Here is a 20,810-nt window from a genome sequence, read left to right on the forward strand (position 1 = left end):
TCCCAGCTTAAATGATCTTCATTTCATTATTTACTCATTTAATCTCTTATTCCTCACTGAAAGAAATACCATTTTGTGAGTAAAAAATACTTCAGAACCACTAGTCTAGTTATCAATGGCCAAGCTACATTAATTTGGTTCTGTTAAATTCAACCAGCATTTATTAAGAACCTACTATGTGTAAGGCCAATTTTCTAACTAGATCTACCAGCCTTCTCTTATTCATTTTTTTCTGTTCACCACCTCTGTAAGCTTATCCTTCTCATTCAGCATTAAGATCAGATGGATAATAAAAAAGTCAGTGATGTCAGGAAAATGCTAGAAGTAAGACAATCCAGACGCTTAAAAGAAGTCTAGGTGACAGGTAATAAGGACCCAAAAGTGGTGGAAAGTACAGGAATGGACAACAGAGACATTTTCGAAGTAGAATCATTGGATCATATGTTTAGAGCTGGATTATGACCTTGGAGGTTATCTTGTTTCACTCTTTCATTTTTAATAGATGGAGAAATATAGGCAGACCCTTGGAGATTAAGTGATTGCTTTAGAGTGTAGTACATGGCAGAGTATGGATTTGAACCCACTATACTCAGATGTTCAGCAGTTCGTTTTTCCACTGTACACAATTCTTCCTCACCAGAACTTGGCAACTCATTAAATGTAGAGTTGGTGGAAAGGGAAATATTAAACTATTTGAGCCTTGTTGCCTGAGGAGAATAGTGAGTTTCATCAACAGAAATAGTGGAGTTAGGCATATGGGGCAAGTGTTTGGGGGAAAATGCTTAGTCAAGTTTTGAATGTGCTGAATTGGAGGTACTAGTAAACTCTTCAAGTGGATGGTTGGCTTACCAGGTCTGAGAACAAACTCAGGGGAGAGATGGGACAGAAAGATTGCCTCCGTTTGGGCCAAACTTTCATTTTCCTTAAATCTTTGATAACCAGGAATTGTTAGAAGTTGCAGAAAATGCTGATAGTGATACCTAGAAAGTAAGACTGATTATAATTAGCTAAAATTCCAAAAGTTGTATTTGAATTTTCCCAATTTTTTCTCCTTTTCCTCTCTGTACAATGATTTCTGAAGATGTGTTTTCTGTTTATTAATATCAACTATGGGGCAACACTAAGACCAGAAAACCTAGCTTTTCTCATTTTTATGACACGATTCTCCAGATAGTATGTGTTTGAATGTTGATGATTTCTGATGTTCTCAGGGATTGTCTGCTTTCCTACAAAGAGCCCAAAACAAGCAACTTGTATATTTTAAAAGTAACAAACCTAATTTTATGAGTGAACCAAGTGCAATCTAAAAATATTTTGTTTTTAAGTCCACAAGGTAACTTTAGATTTGGAAAGGGTTTTAAATTGTTAAAGTTCAATTTTCCCTATAATTTTCTTTTTTGAAGACAGAAAATTTTTTTGTTCTGTGACTTCGAAATTTGCAGAAATTTTCTTTTTGATTATATTTCCTAGCTAAGTACAGTGCTTTGCTCATCCTTGATAGATGAATAGGGAATATAAAAATACACTGATATTTAGGGAAGGGGACCATCATCCCTTTTGGGCACTATTAAGGAAAGGAAATGATTCCAAAGTGAAGTATTTGCTAGTTGGTTATTTTGTCATCATAATACTTAGTACGAAGAGAGCCATCATATCTTTTGTACAAAATTAATGTGAAACTAAATTTTTGCCTACAGAGATTAGTTCTGATGTTCATGAGAGACTGGTAGTTTGAAGTCCTTTTGGTATGGTATTGGAGATGCCTAAGGTTACTGATTAAAACTTCACACTAATTAAAGCATTGGGGAGAAAGCCTTTTTTTCTCAGTAGGTGATTCAGTTTGTCTACAGAGTTTAGACTCCAAGGAATGCAGATAGGTTGCTTCTTAGGTGACTCACCTCCTGGTGACTCCTGTTTTCCATCAGTTTCTGGAAGATATCTTTTTATCTAAGATGAAGTTAAAGTAGGTATTATCATAGGGAGAGGTGATGATATTAAGCAGCGTATAGCTAATTATTAATTAGCCGTGTCAGAGGACAGGAATAAGGGACAATGTGGGTAAATGGAATTCACGAAGATCGACCAGATGTCATTTTTCACTAGTTGTTTATGCCCTCCCACAAAACCTTTTTTTTTTTCTTTCACTAGGGCTGCTTACAATAAACTCACTTTCCAAGTGAGAGCTAGAAAGAGACCATCTAGATTACAGGGCAAGTTACCTTTTATAATCCTCCCATTGTGCCCTCCTTCACTGACTACCTGGTATCTAACTATTTTTGTTCTGTAAATATTCATGTTCTTAATTTCACTATGTACATAATGGTCTCTCTTGATAGATTGTAAACTTACTGAGAGTAGACTTTTCATTTCTGTGTTTTTGGTAGCACTTAGCCGTGGTGCTTGTGGATTGATTGGTCTAGTTCAGCTCCTTCATTTTCCAGATTAGAAAGACAAGGCCCCAAGGTTACACAAATAGTAAGTATCAAGAACTGACAAATTTGACACCAAATTTCATGTCCTTTCCCCTCCACTGTAATCCTGTCGTCTTTTCATTAATAAAGGTCGCCCAGATTATGAGTCCAAAAACCGAACTCTTATCAGCCCAGTTGCCACTCTCTGGGGTCTTGACATTGAACTAGTTACTTCTTAATCCTGGTCACAAAGATACCACTAAAAACTTTGCCCAATTCCTTGTTGAAATCCATGTGTTGATGAAATTTCTGTGAGGACCAATGTAGTAAATAACCCTGTCTAAAAAAAAAAAAAGCAAAAATGTTTATTCCAGCATAATTTTTACTTTCTTTTCCCCCCTCCATCATGTTCTTGAATAACCCATGCTAGCATGTAAGGGATCCACTGGAACTTTTATTACAAATTATTTATATTATTACATTTATATCATATATTAATATTTATAATATATGTATTACATGTATTTATGTTGGTCTCTTTGTTTTGTTTTTTGCTTTTTGGAGGGCAATTGGGGCTAAGTGACTCACCCAAGATCACACGGCTTTTGTTAAGTGTCTGAGTTTGGATTTGAACTCAGGTCCTCCTGACTCCAGGGCTGGTGCTCTGTTCACTGCGCCACCTAGCCTCCCCTGTGTTGGTCTCTTTAGGTGGGTCCATTTTCCATTGGTCATCTAGAATTACCGGTTTGTATCCTCATATATTTTGTGTTCCACCAGATTTCCCTAGGTAGAATTTAAAAGTCTACAGTGGAAATCAAGACTTTTTAAAAAAGTTCAATTGTTCCTGCCCATCCCTCCACTGACATTGCCCTTCTATCCCATTCCAGAAGCTTTTCCTGACTACTATGGTTCCTAGTGATCTTTCCTTTTTTTCCAAGCTCCTGTTGTACTAACCTGCATCTGATCAGCCTGATGACTGTCTTCTCCAGTTGTTGAATGTGTGTTAATCTTGTAAACCTAAGGCCCCTTTCTCACCCTTTCCTTCGGCCATCCCCCCATTTATTATTAGCTCCTAGAGGCCAGGGACCGCTTCACACCTGAACACATTCCTCATGGGATATCAGTGTTTTCACTTAGTAGGTGCTTCATAAATAGAACACTTGCTCAATCATCTGATCCTAGTCTCGCTCTTTTTTTCTGCTCTTCCCCTGGGCCTTTGTAAGTGATTGAAGGAGAGATAACGTCTCCCTTGGGGTGTCGCCGAAGGGAGAGGAAGAGTGGGGTTAAGGGAATGGAAAGCATATTTTTGGACATAGCCACAGGGGAGAAGGGAAGAGACTGGTTTGTCTTGTGACCTTAACTTACATTGCTTCATTAGTCTTGTTCTGTATTTAGGAGGAAGAGGAGGGTTATTGTGCAGTTTTGAACCGAGGAAAGCTCCATTACTTGATTGGCTTCTGAGGACCTGTTGTCCTTTACACATGTTGGACACCTCACCATTTCTCCCTTGGTGACATGGAAAGGAAACCCCGAGTGTTTAGTCATGGAGCTCTGGCAGAATCCTATGAGGGATGTGCAGTCATTTTAGGTAGATGAGATTCTAGAATAGGGACAGTGATTTCTGGACTTGAATTACAGGCTGCACGTTAGTAATACTGGGCCCTGATTCTTCCATTCGACTGTTCTCTGCCCCTGGGTAGGCGGAGACCTTCCCTATTTGTAAGTAGCTAGGAAGACAGGTTACCAAAGATTTTGTGAGAAAGAATTTCCTTGGGTAGATGACTCTTACTGCCTGAAAAGGGTGGAGATGGTGATACTTTCGGGTTTGGGGGTTACTTTTCTTAGCTGCTTTCTTTAAAACTCCTTTGACTGTTTTCATCCTGTTGCTAGAGAACCTGGTTCTTATTGTGCAATAAATTGTGAGTCTGTGAAGTAAAGCAGGTATGTGAGACCAAACAGCAGGTCTAGACTACTGCCCAATTCAGGGAGTGTGTTGGGGGGGGGCAGGGAGGGAGGGAGAACAGCTGGGGTGAAGTAGGCTACCAGAAAAGAAAAAAGTCTCCTTTCTTCCCTAAGAACCTGGTTACTGGAGTATATGTTTTCCTTTAGGATTTTAATCTTTTTTATTTATATGATAGGTGGTTTTAAAAAAATTAAATTGAACATATCTGAGAAATGGTCATTTCTTTTCAGGAAAAGTTCTAAAACTTAATTTCAAATAGATCAGTACAGATATTTCCTTGAGGTATGTGTAAGACACTTAAGTATTCTTAAATAGCTTGACCTTCAGAGTATACCTATTTCTCAATGTGAGGTCTTCAAATACTTAATAATTCAGGCAGTGATGTGGGATTTTTTTTCCTTCTCTTCTTTTGGGGGGATGGGTTATTTGTATTTAGTCATTTTGAGTTCTTTCTGGACATTGATTTTCTTAGTCTTTTTAAAGTTTAAGGCTTTCTTACTTGAAACCTATGATGTTAAAATCTTCATTCAAGATGTCAACTAGTGCTGCCTCTTACTTTCACAGATGATGAAACTGAAGCACATGGTTAAATGACCTTCCCATGATCATATGGGTATTGAGTGCCAGGATCATGATTTGAACCCAGATGTTCTCATTGTGAAGCCAATGTTCATTTCATCGTATCATGCCACTGTAAACTTAGTAGGTTTTAACTTAATGTTTTCTGAGTTGCCAGGGACTTTTTAAAAGAGGCCCAGAATGTCGGTTTTAAATGAGTTTTGGGGGTTGTTTTTGAAATGTAGTTGTTTTTTGTGACCCTGATTCCAATTGCCTTAGATATAATTGAGCATTGACTCCCTCTGGTTTGCTAAGGTTCCAAGAGACAAAGAGAGAAGAAGTGAGGGAAAGTCAGAGGGAGAGAAAAACATCATCTGGAGATTATATCAGGGAAGGACATTACCAATTCTGTGTGATAATACAGTTGCTCTCCAGTTTTGCTTAAGTATAGATGGGAGTGTGAGGTAGGTATCTCTAGTTTTTAAAGGGTATGATGAAATTCTCAAAACAAAACTAGTTTAAATCCATTTTAATTTAAAAGTTTATGTGAAGGAGCACATTTTTAGTGGTTATAGAGATTGGAGGAGGGAACTGTGTGCTATGAACTTGAAAAAAATAAAGCAAACCTTTTTCTCAGTAGTTGCTGTATAGGAAGTGTGGGAATGGGGTAGATGGAGGGAAGGATTGGTAAAAATTTGAAGACACTCTGCCACCTTAGTTTTCTGTTGGGTTCCTTTTTGAATAGAATGTGGCACTTACTCTTTTATCAAGAGATGGAGCTTCTTTCTTTTTCCATAGGAAAAAATTAGGAAGTTAAAGTCTACTAGACTTTATTTTTTTGGGGGGTGTTACAAATTTGTTTTCAATTTACTGAACAAAACAAACATTTCCATAATACAGTAAAATAGAAAAGATGATTGCACGTGAAACTGCAAATCTACCATATACAACTTACTAGTCCCTCCACACATACAACAGAATTCCTTTTTATGGTAGTTTCTTTTCTAGCTACTGTCTCTTTCCCTATTCTTTTTGTATACACCCCCTTCAAAATTTTTGATTATTATTTAAGAATATTTACCGTAAATATTATTATATTACTGTAATATATTACAAAAGCAGGAATGGGGAGAACAACTGGACTGGGGAGGAAGGAGACTGCTATGGGTGCTCCTTGTCCTTAAGGTACCATGAAGCATGTCAGGAGGGCATGACTAGAGCACACTTTTTTTTTAAACTCAGTGGGAGATTAAATGGGCATGTAAAGCCCACATAACTAGCTAGTGTGTAATTTATAGTTACCCGGAGGCTGTAGTAACTTAACACACACCCTTCCTTCATAAAACTTTCACAGAGTTTGTGTTTTCCCACTATCCTTATTTGTTTAAAGTGAGAATGTTCTTTTTTATGCTGACTGTCTGCATTTGGGAACCAGTACCCTGCAGGTGTGTAACCAAGAAGAGGTCATGTGGGGTGTGGCTGAAGGAGGGGTGACAGGCAAGCATGTGCAGGAAGAGAAGGCTTACTGTCTCTGAGGTGAGTAATGTTGGACATGTAGGTTACAGGAAAGTAATGCATTCAATTAGAAGGGCAGTGGTGAGGGTGATGGTATTTTTCCTCTGCTTTTCTTTTTAGATTCCCCTTGTCCCCACCATGACCACATTAAAAAAAATAATAATGGTAGTAACAATAACCTGACATTTATATAGCACTTTATTTTACATGGATCATCTCATTCTACCCCACTTCTCTTATAATAGTGATAATAACAAGTTGACGTTTACATAACATTTCAGGGTTCCCAAAGCACTTTACATGGATTATTTTATTGGCTTTGATCCTTACAACAGCCCTGTGAGATAAGTACTACAGATGTTGTTATTCTGACTTTACAGATTATAGTATCTTAAATTAAGAAGTTGGAAAAGACCTGATAGGTCATCTAGTTCTCATTTTACACATGGAGAAACTGTGACCCGAGTAACATGCCCAAGGTCACTGGGGTAGTGGGTAGTAAATGACAGAACTGAGATTTGAATTCAGGTCTTTGGATTCCAGATCCAGTCCTCTAAACGCTGTACCCCTTGGAGAAATTAAGTGATTTCTCTGTGGTTTCACATCTAGTAAATGGCAGAGTAATGATTTTAAACCCAAGTTACCTGATTTTAAGCCCAAGACTTAGGTACCACCTTTTCTGTGAAGTCTTCCACGAGTCTCCTAATTGAAACCATTCTCTTAATTTCTCAGATTTTTCTAGGAAAGTTTGTGTATATCTCTCCTTTGCTCCCACATACTCTACCTTGCATTGTTCTTGTATAGATAGATGTCTTAGCTGTGCTTTTGTCTGCACTTCCACCTTACCAGCTAGCATAGTGCAAAGGGAGGGAAGCAAAGAAGTATCAGAAGATAACTAATGGCAGATACAGTCGCCTTGGGTCTGGCACAATGTTATGGAGAGAGTCAAGCCAACAAGCCTAGTCTATTAAGCTTCTACACTGTGCCAGGAACTGCTAAGTGCTGGGAACACACTGACAGGCAAAAAATCAGTTCTTTCTCTTAAGGAGTTTAGAGTCTAATGGATGAGACAGCATGCGAGCAATTGTACAAGCAAAGTTTATTGGATAAGGTGTAGATAATCGCCAAGGAAAGGCACCAAGATTAAGGAAGACTGGAAAAGGCTTTTTGCAGAAAAGATGGGACTTGAAGAAAGCCCCAGGAAGCTATGGATGAAAAGGGGAGAGAGTGTCAAGGGTGTGGGAAAACCAGTGACTGTCATACATCTTAGTGTATGAGGAGGCAGGGGGGAGGACCAGAAACGTAGGAAATGGTCAGGTTATGAAGGACTTTAAAAGCTAGAGGAGGTAACAGGGTTTATTGAATAGGGGAGAGGCATGGTCAGAACTCTAAGAAAATCAGTCTGACAATTGTGTGGAGAATGCATTGGAGTGGTCAGGGAATTAATGAAGGGAGAGACCAATCAGAAAATCACTATAGTAGTCTAGGCTTGAAGTGATGAAGGCCTGTACAGTGCTAAGAGAAGAAAGAGGATCATAGTATCTAATTCTACTGCTACTAAATTGATATAATGATTTGTGCTTTATATGATTATCTCGTTTGGTCGTAGCTACCCTGTGAAATATGGACTAACAGTATTTCTATTCCCATTTAGTATATGAGGAAACTGAGGCCCAGAGAAATTAATTTACTTGACCAGGGTAACATTATTTGTAAATGGAAGGAGAAGCAGGGTTCACATAAACACCTAAGGACGGCACAGAAGATGGTGCCAAAAACATGCGAGATTCAGCTTTTCTGTCTCGTGATAATGGCAGTAGATGGCATCACCCAGATGAAGCAAGGCTAGCGTCAGGGGCTGTCTCTACTTCCTTCTTCTCTGCTAACATTACCTCAGTCATTTGTGGTGTCTTAGAATATAAAATGCTGTTAAAAGAGATTTCTTAAGAAAGATTATCCATCATTGAGGAATAATTTTGTTTTTTTCAATGGAACTCTTATTTTCCCTTTCTTACCTCTCATTCATTTGGTTTACCAAGATCTATCAACTCTACCTTCAGTGTTCCCTTTCTTTATCTATTTTATATTAAGTGAAATGATGAGATACTTGTAAAGCATTTTGCAAACTTTATGGTGCTATATAAACTACTACGATTACTACTACTTTTCATCTTCCTCCTTTTTCTTTTACACCTTCCCTTCCTTCTTCCTCTGCTTCCCACTCTACAACAGACTTTCATAACCGTCTGCCTGGACTATTACATCTTCCTTCTCTCCGCTCTCCAGTCAGTCTTTATGATCTGGCCGTGCATTTTCTCAGTTCACAAGCCTTCCATGCTTTTCTGTTGACTCCCGAATCAAGTTCAGATTCCTTTGCTTGGCATTTGTGCATCTAAATCCTATACCATGCTGCTGTTCTTGTATGGTAAAGAAGACACTGGATTGAATGTCACTGGAACCTGGGTTCAGATTTTGACCCTGCTGCTTAATAAGTCAGCCTTTTAAAAACGAAGTTCCTAATGACCAAATATCTATTTCTTAACTCTTGAGTTAATAGTTGAATTACTATCCATTTTAAAAAGTTTATGATTTTAAAAAATCTCAGCCATTTCCTAATATAATGTCCCTATTCAACTCTCTTGGAACAAAGTAAAAAATAGTTATGGGGGGGAAGTGATTAATTCAGTGATTACAATATTCTGTTACCCATCTATTCTTTAAAATCCAACTAAAATATTAACAAGCATTTATCTTCAGATCTCAAAAAAGACCGCTTAGGCAGTGTTCTACTTAAAACATTAGACTGTGTGAGCTCCTTGAGGGCACCAAGTGTTTCTTCCTTTCTTTGTATTCTCAGTGCATACATAGCAGAGTGCCTGGCACATAGGAAACACTTAATAAATGATAGTTGACTGAAACATTTTGAATTATTAATAGTTTTTAACACAGAAGACACATTCTAGTGAAAAGGCACTCCCGCTCTATCCCCCTAATACATTTATTCCCTGAAAACATTTAAGTAAAACCACTTTAAGGAGTGGTTGTGACTTATAGTACATGTGGCTTTCTATTTTTGTTCTTTACAATTTTAACACAAAGGATGTGGGTTGGCACCTCCCTAATGCACTTACCATGAATTATTGCTTGTTATCTGTTTGTGTGATTTCCCAACTAGACTGCAATCTCTATGTGGTAAAGGACCATGTTCTGCATAGTGTCTTACTAAATGTTTGTTTTGGTTTAACTTTGAAGAGGAAATATTAAGTGTCACGTGTACATCGGATTCTGTTCATAACTAAACATTTCAGAAGGCTTAGGGAAAAGTGAGCTGATGCATTGGTTCCTTCTATTTTCCAGCAGGACTAGGTAGTGGGTCACAATGGTATGACTGCTGGGGCTGGGCTAGGAGTTTGGAAACTCCCTAGATTCTGCTTCTGATTGTGACCTCTCATTTATAGCATGACTCTGGACATGTTAATCACTTAAATTCTTTGGACCAGAATTTTTTCATCAATAAAATAAGGGGGTTAGGCTAGATAATCTCCAAGGTTCTCTGATTGTTTGAAAAAACATTGGTGCTTCATTAACAGCAGGCTAAAGCTATATGGACTAGGAAGATTGAGCACTTTTTTTTTTTCCCACATTTATCAGTTTTGAATCTTATTTTTAAAAATATTATTTATTTTAACATTCATTTTTCAAAAATTTTGGGTTCTGGGTTCTTTCCCTCACCCATTGTGAAGGCAAGATGTGTGATATTAGTCATACATATAAAATTATGCAAAACATAATTTCTGTGTTAGCCATGTTGCAAACAAGAAAAATAAAGTGAATACATACACCTTAGGAGGAACTCATTGGCTGCCTGTTGTATCTGGGGTATTGGCTTCTGATTCCAGTGGAGAATTTGTAGATTTTGGAGTGAGGCCTCCCCTAACAGCAAGGTGTACAAAACAGGGAGGCCTTTTCATCCCATGAAGAGACAAAGTTTGAGTGAGTTAGAAAAGCAGGTGAATACTGAGAAGGTGGTGTTTGTGGGCACACTGCATTAACATGCTAGATAATCAGAGATAATGTTTTCATGCTGGCGAGCCAAAGGATGCTGGTAGCAACAGTGAAGATGAAAATGATAATTTTATATAGGGTGAGAAAACTCTCTGGGAGAAAGCTGTTGCTATTTTGTTTCTCTAATGTCATAGGAAGACAGCTAGAAGACAGATGTGCTTTATCTTGCCTTTAGAGAAAGAAGCAGATAATCCCAAGGGAGCTGAGAACAGGGTCTTTTCCAGGGAGATTCTAAAGTCATGTTTGGCCCTCTGTCTTCACGTGATCAGCATCTTCAGCAAAACATAATAGCTAAGACTTTTGATTATGACCCTGCCTCATTTTGAAAACATGAAGTTATGTTACGTATACTGTGTTTAAGAAGGCAAGGAAGTTTGTGGCTAATTTAAGAACATTATTTTTCTATCAGCAATTAAATAAAAATTGTTAATCCTAGATATTATAGGAGAAATTCAACTTTGTAGAAGGAATTGCAACTCCATTGTTTCATGTAACCAGGGTTTTAGTCTTCTGTATTCTGTGCTTACATGAGTCCTGTCTGGGGAAGCCCAGAGAATTTGAAGATTGAAGAACCATTGGGAAATTTAGGATTTTGATGATGAAAAGTTAGTCATCATGGCACAGTGCTTGCAAAATGTGTAAAATGCAGATGATAAAGTACCTAATAAAATTCGTTATTGCGCAATGATTTATCAGTTGGGAGATTTGCATTTCTAATATTGAGGACTTTGAGTCTCCTTGTTTAAAAAAAAGAAATGAGGGTGGAAACGGTGAACTAATGTGGGTACTGCTGTAGTGAATTTAGCCTTTAAGTAGCACTTGAGGATTTCACTAGTTAACTGTGACTCTAAGAGCTGTGCCCTCTTTTCCATTTTTTGATTGTTACCATATAACCAATTTAATTTAAAGGATCTCTGACTTAATCCTGGTACCTGCAGAATTATGGCTCCACCATCCTTTCACCATAAGACTTATCTAATTTGGGATTTCTCTTCTGCTTATTACTAATTGCTGTTTCATCTGATGGATCAAAGTATAATGTTGAGAAATGTTTGATAGTAGTGTCTGGACAAAAGCCAGACCTGGAAACAGTCTGTAGGTGGGGTGATCCTGCTTTATAAACACGAGATGATGATTAACATACACGTAAAAAATCTCAGTACACTCCTATTTTCTATTCACTCCCATTTTTATCCAGCCACTCCTTTTTGATTGCTCAAGGCTATCCTCTTGTACTGTGTGTCTGGGACAGGTGACTCAGATGAAAGAAAGTATGAAAAAGGGGGAATAACTGGCAGTTTCTTGTCATTTATTCTCATTCTTTGTCTTTTCAGTGGCATTAATTACAATGATCTCCTATTCTTTCTACCATTTAAATCACCATTGTCAGTGACTGAAGATAACTCTCAACCACTTCTTGGACTTTCCTTTCATGCAGTTGGCTTCAGATAATTGGGAATAGTTTCTTCTTCCTTGATATAATTGTTACACTGTGAAAGTAAACTTGGAAATCATCTTCATTGTATCCCTGGAAGAGGGAGACTGTTTCCTTTACTCTAGTGACATCTATCCCCCACCACCCTCCAAAAAAAAATCTTGTAATGTGAAAGACTCATTAATATTTGGTATATCTTTATCAACTTGAATTTCTAATATTTCATTTAGTACTATTGGTTGGAAATAATGGTTTTGGCTTGCCATGGCCATCAGTTGTTCCTTGAGCTATTGTTAATAAAGGGTTCATGATAAAATAAAGGGTAACATTCAAGAATGTTATCATTTTAAATCATACTGTATTAGTTAACCTTGAAAACAGTCGTTAACCATGTTAGATGTTTCATTATACTTTGGAAGTGATAATGGTTTCTTGAAGGTAGTAAACTGACAGGTCCTACAAAGCATGAAAGGTTTCATCTATAGGGTAAGTTCATAGAAACCTGTCACCAGGTTGATGAATTTTTTGGCATTAGCAATTCTCTTTTTAATTTTTTTTTTATTTCATGTACCCAACATAAATAAAGAGGCTCTTACTTAATCCTGGTACCTGTTGACTGTAGAATTATTGGTCCAGTGTCTGTCAAGGTTATTTGTTTAGATGGGACTGTATTCTACAGTTGGTGAGTGAATGGCCACTTTGAAATTATTTATCTTCAGAGTATTGGAAAAGTATTGTTGGCCAACAGTGGAAGATTCTCTGGCCTGAATTACCTATTAATTATATAGGGCTTAAACTTCTAATGTTGAAAATCTAATTGGAATCAGCTGTCATCTCATACTTTCGGTAGGTGAAGTTTCTCTGGTACAGTGATATAAGTGATAACAGTAATAAGTAGTAAATACAATAAAGGGGAAAGGAAGACTACATTTAGTTGGTACCTTTTCCAATTCAGTGATCATCCCTACTTTTTGGCATTGCAAAAAATGACTAACCAGAATGAGTGGTTAAATTGATGCTGGTTGGATGAGACATCAGTAGGGAATATTGAAGGAAATTATTAATTCATGTCAGAAAGAAAAGGAGACAATGTGGTGCCTGCAGTACCTGGAAGTATTGCTTATTTGCAATTCTAATATGGTCCATGGGGCCATACTTTAGAAGAACTAGTAGACTGGTTCCATTCTAGTCCAATAATTTATCATTCAACAAGTAACTGCAGGTATTAAGTCTAAAGGAAGGAGATGCTAATATTCCTTTATTTGTGAAAGAAATGGCAAGGAGGAAAAAAGTATGAGTGAAGAAGACTTCTTTTGGGTTCTTGATGTTTTGAGTTTATCAACTAATACTGAAATTCAATATTCTTTGAACTCTTGGGAATTGCAAGTGAAACCTCACATTTGGGTTTCTTCTGTGGCTTGAATTACGACTTCTTACAATGATGTTAGCTTGTCATAATCTATGTGTCCTAAATGAAGACAAAATAAGTCTGTTTTTTGGTGTTTTTTTTGCTTTTTGGAAGGAGGAAGGTAAGGCAATTGGGTTTAAGTGACTTGCCCAAGTTCACATGGCTAGTTTTGTGTTGTGTCTGAGGCCGGACTTGAACTCAGGTCCACCCGACTCCAGGGCTGGTGCTCTATTCACTGCGCCACCTAGCTGTCCCATAAGTCTGTATTTTGCTTGCCTGTTGTATGATTCAGTTTCTAGTTGTTGGTCTTCTTAGTTGATTTGTAGCCTGTTCAATACAAAAGCTTTCCATCTAAATAATGACAAAAAACACTTGTTCTCAAAATAATCTAATAAAATTAAGTATTCTGTCTTCATTTGAAGTGTGATTGGTGCAGTTAGTCTCGAGAATTAGTGTTGAAAATCTTTAGGCTTTTACTTTTAGGAGCTCCATACAATTAGGAGAACTTGTAAAGTTTTCCTCATTGGTAAAATGGAATTAAACTTTATTTATTTACTTCAATAGTGTTGTGAGAAAAAGCACATAGAAATACAGTATCTTATTGCGCTTTGAACTGGCATGTGGAGATTTACTGATGTCATACCTTCTTTAAACCCATGTATAGTAGGGTGGTTTTTGTTTTGTTGTTTTTGGTGCCATTGAGAAGATCTGAGTTTTTTTTTTTTGAAAGGGTAAGACAGGAAGAGTTGGTATTGTTGCTATATAGACTCCAAACCATAGGTTACATGAAAAAAACCTTTAATGATCAGAGCAGAGAAACACTTGACCCCTTCTGTGAAAATTGCATTTTCTCTTGGGTTCCTGGAGTATGTTTATTCAAATAAACTGTTTCCTGCCTGTGTGGGGTGGGTGTGGAGACCCTGACCCAAATTGACTACTCAGAGATCTCTCAAAGTGAAGGTAGTTTTATTAGAATCTCTTGGGAAGCGGGCAGTCCAGTCTCTGGTACAGCACCAAGAGAAAGGAGGCCGAAGTACAGAAGCAGAAGCTGGGTTAAATAAGCAAGGGTTACCTGCCCCTCCCAAACATTAACCTAATTATTACTAATGAGGCTCTAATTTTGTTACATAACATACATAATACATGAGGTCTACTACGCAAGTGCAGTAACAACCTCAGAATACTGAACCCTCTTCAGTCTAACCTAGATGTGTCCTTATCTGGGCCTGAGTGTGCCAAGGCCGCTGTCTACTTTCTGATTGGTCAAATTCACCTGCTGCTGCCAACATTACTTCATTTTTAGTATTATCTAGGAGTTCTCTGGGAACTCAAACTTCTTTCCAAGGCTACTGTCTGATGCTTTTTATCAGTAGTCTTGTCTCAGTAAGTCTTGCAGTTCTATTGAAACTTAACCCTTTGCTACCTCTCAACTACCATTCTTTTCCCCAAACTAAAAACACTTCTAATTTGGTCTCAATAGTTAATCCAATCAATTGTATTAATACTCAATAGCTCTGGCTGAGGGAGTCAAGATGGCGGAGTTGAAGCAAGACCTGTACCTGGCTCTGGCTTCCACCTTCCCCAATCCATGTAAAAGGGGACTCTAAACAAACTTTGGAGCTTCAGAACCCACAAAATGACACAGAAGCTAACCTCCCGCTGAGGACAGCCCAGCAGGCTGACAGGACTCTGCCAGCGCACCCTCTGGGAGCTGAGCCCAGGCCCTCATGAGTCAGAGGTTTTAGCCCCAGGGCAGGCCTGACCAGCAGCCGTCCAGAGGGACTCCAGATCAACAGTAGTGTGTCAAACCAGAATTATCAACAGATAGATGGCTAAGGACAAAGTGAGAGGTCAGTGCAGTGCGGACTTTGGGACCCAGTACTTGGGAGTGCATAGGCTTTTGCCCCCAGGGCGAGAAGCTGCGGCCGGCAGCCTCAGCCACGTGGCAGCTTCAGCCCCTGGCCTGCAGACTGCAGGGGGACCAGGCGACCAGTCTGAGGGGTAATTGCTTTTGCTTTAACCTGCTTGGATCTGAATTGCAGTCTAGGGTGTGTCTAGGCCCTGGGGTGTGTGTCCAGATTGCCAGAAGGTGTGGAGCATGGCACGCAATTAATACCTCCGGCAGCTGAGAAAACCCCAGCGTTTGGCACGAAGCTCCCCTGTCTGGTAGCAGAGTCCTAATTGTGGCAGAAAGCCCAAAAGTCAAGTAATTGAGTGGCAACATGACCAGGCAAAGGAAACAAAGCAAACCGAAAGAAGATTCCAATATTAGACTCCTATTTTGGGGACAAAAAGGATCAAAGCATGGAACAAGAGGAAGACATTGAAGTTAAAACTCCTGCACCAAAAGCTTCAAAGGAAAATACGAGCTGGTTACAGGCCATAGAGGACCTTAAGAAGTAAGAGAAGTGGAGGAAAAATTGGGAAGAGAATTGAGAACGATGCAAGAAAATTACGAAATGAGAGTCAACAGCCTGACTGAGGAAAATCATACCTTAAAAAATAGGCTAACTCAAATGGCAAAACAGGCTCAAAAAGGTGATGAGAAGAAGAATGCCTTAAAAGCCGATTTGCCAGATGGAAACAGAATCTCAAAAGCTCAATGAGGAGAATCATTCCTTCAGAATTAGACTGGAGGAAATGGAAGCTAATGACTTCATGAGATATCAAGATGCTATTAAATAGATCCAAACAAAGGAAAGAATAGAAGGCAATGTGAAATATCTCATGGGAAAAATCCACTGACCTGGAAAATAGATCCAGGAGAGATAATTTAAAAATTATTGCCATGATCAGGGAAAGAACCTAGAAATCATCCTCCAAGAAATTCTCAAGGAAAACTGCCCTGATGTTTTAGAACTAGAGGGCAAAATAGAGATTGAGAGAATCCACCGTGATCACCTCCTTAAAAAGATCCCAAAAAGAAAACTCCTAGGAATATTATAGCCAGATTCTGGAATTCCCAGAGCAAGGAGAGAATATTACAAACAGCCAGGAAGAAACAATTTGAATATTGTGGAAACACAATCAGGATAACCCAGGATCTGGCAGCTTCTACACTGAGGGATCGAAGGGCTTGGAATGTGATATTCCGGAGGGCAAAGGAGCTGGAATTAAAACCAAGAGTCACCTACCCAGCAAAACTGAGTATCATGTTTCAGGGGAAAATATGGTCATTCAGTGGAATAGAGGCTTTTCAAGCATTCTTGATGAAGAAACCAGAGTTGAATAGAAAATCTGACATTCAGATACAAGAAGCAAGAGAAGCTCGAGAAGGTAAACAGGGAAGAGAAACTATAAGGAACGTATCAAAGTTGAACTATTAACATTCCTATGTGGAAAAATGATAATCGTAACTGATGAAACTTTTCTCAGTTTGAAAATAGTTGAAGGGAATATTTATATATATATATGTCTATATATATGTCTATATATGAGGGTATATGGGCATATGAATACTATGTGAATGTGTGTACATATTTTTACAGGTATACATAGATAGAGGTCACAGGACTAATTTAATAGGAAGGGATGATACTTAAAAGGTGAAATTAAGAGGTGAGAGAGGAATATAATGAGAGGAGATGGGGAGAGACAGAATGAGGTAAACTATCTCATATAGAAGAGGCAAGGGAAAATGGTTACATTGGAGGGGAAGAATAGGAAGGCAAAAGAGAATGGGTCAGCCTTATTCTCATTTAATTCAGCTTGGGGAGGGAATAAAATACACACTAAATAGGGTATCTCACCCTACAGGAGAGTAGGGGGGAAGGGGATGAGAGGGAGGATGATAGAAAGAGGGCAGGCTGGGGCGAGAGAAGTTGGAAGCACCCACTTTTGAAAAGGTACAGGATCAAAGTAGAGAATAGAAGAAGTGGGAGGTGGGATGGGAGGGAGGGAAATATAGTCAGTCTTTTACAATATATTTTCTATGTTATTGTTTTGCATTAGCCACATATGTACAACCTATACTGACCTGATAATCTTCCCACTAAGGGTGGGTGACAGTGGAGGAAGGGAATGAATCTGGAATTCAAAGTTTCAAAATCAAATGTTTAAATATATATCTACTATTATTAATACTATTTTACACGTAATTGGGAAAGAAGATATATAGGCACTGGGGCATAGAGATCCATCATGCCCTACTGGAAAAGTCCAAAGAGTTGTAGGAGAAAATATGGGAGAGAGTAGATTGGAGGAGGGGATATCCTGTGGGACTGCTATTTTGGGGTGGTGGGTAGGGGAAAAATGGGGAGAAAATTTGTAACTCAAAATCTGGCAGAAATGAGTAATGTAAATCAGAAGATAATAAAGTGTTTGAAAAATAAAAAAAATACTCAGTAGCTCTTACATTACCTTGAAATACACAATGACTTACATATTTATATGTGGAAGCAATATTGAACTTAGTTACAAAATATAAGGAAGTGATAAGAACGTATATAGGATGTTCAGAAGGGGGAAAGTTCACTGCAAGTGATCCCTCACAGTCTCCCTTCTTCTTTTATACCTTTGAAGTTTCCCCACTTTTCTTAATTCTAATTCCCGTTGTTGCATTGACAACATACAAGGGGTCAGTCCCCTTTATAAGTGCAGATACAGAGATTCAAAAGAAAACAATTAGAAACAATTTTCCCTTCCAAAGTCCAAAAGTCTCTTTTCACACTGTTGTCTGACAGGGGTATACCATCTGATGGGAGTCCCTCCATCCATCTATACATTTACCTACATCTGTATACATTGACCTACTTGGATCCAATTGAAATTACCAGTCATTTATTACCTTACCATTCTTACAAAATTAAAATTGGAGTTTTGGTCAATTGTCATGATCACACATTAGAACTAGTTTTTTTTTTTTCATTAATCCATTATTAATTGCTCCACCAGGACAATGAGATTTCACCAAGGGATTTACATTATACTAACAATTACAACAATTAAAATATTTAATAAGTAGTTCAGAAACTCTTCTCCTTTTAATATTAACTGATTATGAGAAAGCTGAGACAAGTGTGATACTAACTAAATAACAGAATAATATTACCACAAATCCTTGACCTACTTGTCCTCACATTATTACAAGGAACTAAAGGACCCTGCCTTACACAGGAATATTTATCCTAAATCCTGAGCCTAATAGCTTAATCTTATAGTAACTTAAGATGTTCCACAATCAAATATTTGAGAGATTATTTGTTGTATTTTCAAAACTTTTGATTATTGAAATATACCACCAAGAATAGGGACAAAACTGTAAACGAGGGAACCATTTTTCCAACTTCAGAATGTCAATTTCAGGCAAAATGTATACCAAGCTGCAATCTGCATTGAACCAAGCTCAGAGTCTGCCAGGTGTCACTGGGAAGGTCGAGTCAGGAGAATCCTACCTCAGCTTATGCACAACAGTCTTTCTCCTGACCTTCCATACCCATATTTCACAGGCCTTCTATTCCTGTACCTCATAGGGTCTGGCATCATGGATCAGTGACTCAGATAGCTTGGATAGCCTTTCTTAATATCCATACCTGTAGTTAGACTCTGAGGAACAGTCAGTTAACACTTCCATCAAATCTTAAATAACAAGCTCCAACAATCAGTTTTAAGATATGATTATAATCTCACATTGGTTAAGGAACATCTCTAAAGTGAGACTCAAATAACCTGTATTCATTTCTATATTTATTCTTGTTCATAAAAATCAAATCTCCCATCAGGATTATAAATTATTGCTCTAATAGATTTGCATCTACTTCCCAAGCTTCCCTATCTTCTTATAACTGTGCTTAATTTGAGCTCACACTAAAATTTCTTCTCTCTCAACTAAAGATATGTCTGATTTAATCCCAATAATTAATTCAGTCAATTGCATTAATACCCAATTACACTTTGAAATACACTGGGACCCCATTCCACACATATACACAGATGTAACTTTTCTACCATAACTTTATAATCCCAATCTTAGTCCATGGGATAATGATTCAATTTTGCATTTGTATCCTTATTTCCTTTTCAAATATGATTGAGCTATTAATTATAAAATCAAGTTACAAATCTTTCTGCCTTCCATATTTCTAATCAAACCTTTATTTATCCTTCCAAATCTCTCATCCATTATCCAGATTATTCAGCTTTCCTTTCACAATTTTTTTTTAACTTTTCCTGCTAAAGCCAATTGTTTGTTAGAGATCCTTTTTAATCTTTTGTACATAGACTTTGCTGATTCTCAGTAAGTCAAGTTTTTTGTTTAGTAGCTTCATAACTAAAGCAAGCTCGCTTTCCCAGGCTGAATGACCTTGCCTATTAGAGATAATTTCTAGGGACTTTGGCAGTTTTACACCATCATACAGTAGCAAGAGGACTGTTACGAATGAACAGAACTAGTCAAAATAAAGTTTTCATCCAGTCTCTTCCTTTCCACATACAGTAATCAATGAATAATTTTAGGTTTTAGCATTAAAACAATATCCCACAGTTTTATCATATCATTCTGATTATAAACAATTTACTACAGGGCAGATTTCTCTACCTGCTGTCCCTCTCTCCCTTCTTCCTTTTCCCAGGACAAATATGATTGCTCCTGGATTATAAAATTTTCCTTGTCTCTCTCATCTTGTGCCTCCCATCTTGTTCTCAGTCTTTCCCATAAAACTTTTGGAACTACTTTATTATTTTGGAACCCATAAACAGCACTCTCCAAATCCTGCGATCTGTCTTTCCTAGCTTTTCTGCCAGGAGACTCACACTGCTTTCTTAATACCCTTTTGTTCACTTCCTTGCATATAAGACACTTCACAGATTTGTTTAGCAACTACATATTTATTTCTTTAAAGCTAGGACACACATTACTCATACTCCCCAATGGACTTCTTGATGTAAAAATTGACAGAATTCCCCTCATGATTTGTTAATTAACCATTTCTCTCCCATCAAGCAATAACCAATGGTCTTGGTCAGTTTCAATCTTCCCAAACTTAATTAAATTTTCCTTTTCAGCTTCTATGAACACAAGTATTGCTTTTGTCTTAGGGACTTGGGGATTCAACACATACATCTTCATAGATTCTATGGACAGGGCAGCCTCCTTAACTTTCTTGTCTACTAATCTGTTTCCCATCATCTCATAAGATCTTACAAAACATTTCTTCATAAGAATATTTCCCTTTTTCAAAAACAGTTTATCCTGATATCATTAACTATTATACAATTCCTAAATTCTCTGGTCATAAAATCTTTCCCAAATAATTAACAAAATTTACATAAAGAGGTTTCACAGGTCTTTTCTTCACATAATACCAATAATTACCTTTCACAAGCATACTTTTGTAAATACTTGATCAATGCAATAACACCAAATAGCTTGGTTAACAATCTTAGAAGTTTAAACAATCTTAACTGATACTTCCTTTTAAAACAACTGTTTACCAGTAACAATATCATAAATAAGTA

At 37.7% G+C, this 20,810-nt stretch overlaps 1 protein-coding gene across 37 annotated transcripts in view; it reads left to right on the plus strand.

The window, feature by feature from the left end:
* The window catches only part of MAP4K4 (mitogen-activated protein kinase kinase kinase kinase 4), a 273,822-nt gene that overhangs the window by 37,934 nt on the left and 215,078 nt on the right, over window positions 1-20,810 (plus strand). The gene's annotated exons all lie outside the window — the stretch shown is intronic.

The sequence above is a fragment of the Petaurus breviceps genome, unplaced genomic scaffold, assembly GCF_028583685.1.
Source record: "Petaurus breviceps papuanus isolate PSGF00001 unplaced genomic scaffold, PetGlider_PUasm1.0 419, whole genome shotgun sequence".
NCBI lineage: Eukaryota > Metazoa > Chordata > Mammalia > Diprotodontia > Petauridae > Petaurus > Petaurus breviceps.